Here is a 2,313-nt window from a genome sequence, read left to right as displayed (position 1 = left end):
TAAAGTATGAATACACTTTGTTGTTTTTAATGTACAGTACTGTGCAATAGTTTTAGGCAGGTGTGAAAAAATGCTGTAAAGTAAGAATGCTTTAAAAAATAGACATGTTAATAGATTATATTTATCACTTAAATAAATGCAAAGTGAGTGAACAGAAGAAAAATCTAAATCAAATCCATATTTGGTGTGACCACCCTTTGCCTTCAAAACAGCATCAATTGTTCTAGGTACACTTGCACAAAGTCAGGGATTTTGTAGGCATATAGTCAGGTGTATGATTAAACAATTCTACCAAACAGGTACTAATGATCATCAATTCAATGTGTAGGTTGAAACATAATCATTAACTGAAACAGAAACAGCTATGTAGGAGGAATAAAACTGGGTGAGGAACAGCCAAACTCATCTAACAAGGTGAGGTTGCTGAAGACAGTTTACTGTCAAAAGTCATACACCATGGCAAGACTGAGCACAGCAACAAGACACAAGGTAGTTATACTGCATCAGCAAGGTCTCTCCCAGGCAGAAATTTCAAGGCAGACAGATGTTTCCAGATGTGCTCTCCAAGCTCTTTTGAAGAAGCACAAAGAAATGGACAAACGCGCTGAGGACTGTAGACGCAGTGTTCGGCCAAGGAAACTTACTGCAGCAGAGGAAAGACACATCATGCTTACTTCCCTTTGCAATCGAAAGATGTCCAGCAGTGCCATCAGCTCAGAATGAAAAGTAAACACAGTGCAGTTTGTTTTGTAAGTTTACTGCACTGTGTTTATTTTTCTTTCTACAATAATACCTCCCAGCAACCAGTTTCAGAATGTATAATCTTGCTTGGCATTGGCCAGATTATTCAAGCTGTACTACATCAATTGCATTGTACACAAGGAAACTGCAACACAGCATATACAATTTCCTTTTTTCAGAAACATTTCAAAGACAATGCCATATTTTTCTGAAGTTGCCAAGAAAAATCTGTGCTTGCTCATCATAAAAAATAAAAAAAAACATGATTTTCCTACCTTTCATACATCGCATGTGTAGCTGATCATTTTCACCTTGATAAACTAGGAGCTGCTACTTGACTAGTATTCCATACATTAGAGACACTGTGTTGTGTGTTCTTGCTTACTGAACTCGGTTATTATTTGAAGAATGCTTTGATGGAATATAAGAAGTTCATGAAACTAATCTAGATGGTTGTGGGTTTCTTTGTGAATATGGGGCCATTGTGATAGTGATCATTTTCTATACTTAGAAACAGAATTAACTAAATGGGCTGAATAGTTGCTACAGGGTCATAGCATAGTTATAACAAATGGTCACTTGAGCTTGCAAATGGTAACCATGGTAGTAGAGAAAATGTGTTATTGCTCTTAGTATTTATGACTGGCCCCATAAAATATTAAGAAATGGTGAAATGTTGTATACCTATGCATACTGTAAATCACTTAGTTTCCAGCTCTTCCCAACCGTGACAATTTGCACTGCTTTATTGCTGGGGCTGTGTGACCCATTATCCATATCAATGGAATTGCCACCTGGATTGAAGTCCATTTCTATGGTAACATTCTTTATCCAAAACCATAAGAATTTACGATTGAGCTGAAAATGATAAAAACAAACAAAAACAAAACAAAAAAAACCCCTCTTACATCAATTGTAAATCAATATCGATGTCTGAACGTATGTCAGGTAATACAGTTTTGGAATAATACATTTGTGTCCCATCATCATCCCCAGTACTTTGAACTTGTGGTGCAATAGGCCTCTCCCTGGCTTGTTTATGGTCTGTGTGGCTCATTGTATATTTAGAAGACAATGGCCCACTGCTTGCTATGGCTACTACAGTAATAAAATTACTTTTTGAGGATAATGTAGTGTTAATCATTTGCAACTGTTGAGTTCTGTGCAGTGATTGGTAGAGAAGTAACCCACTTTTGGTAAATGTCTTTCTAACATACTGTACATGGAGGGAAACACACTTCTTAGGGTCAACAACCCCAACCTTCTATTGTAGTGGCTGTTAATTAACACCCATGCTTCGATGATCAAACCTAGACAGTTAAAGTGTTAGCATGAGTCCTAAGTTCAATGTTAATATTAGCATCAAGTTTTATGTTTATAAATAAACCAGAGTGAACAAATAATACCTATTCATCTACAATTTCAGAAAGCCTTTTGAGTGGCTGTAGATAAAGATAGCAGGAATTTGTTTGCAAGAAAAAAAAAAGAAACAAATGTAGTTTAACAGAACCAGTCAAGTAAATGACAGTAGGGGAGTATAAATCCCTGGACAAAAGCACTTGTATAGACACA

This window comes from Polyodon spathula, chromosome 1 (genome assembly GCF_017654505.1).
Source record: "Polyodon spathula isolate WHYD16114869_AA chromosome 1, ASM1765450v1, whole genome shotgun sequence".
In the NCBI taxonomy this organism is placed as follows: Eukaryota; Metazoa; Chordata; class Actinopteri; order Acipenseriformes; family Polyodontidae; genus Polyodon; species Polyodon spathula.
The sequence above is the reverse complement of the archived record's forward strand: the minus strand, read 5'-3'. Positions refer to the sequence as shown.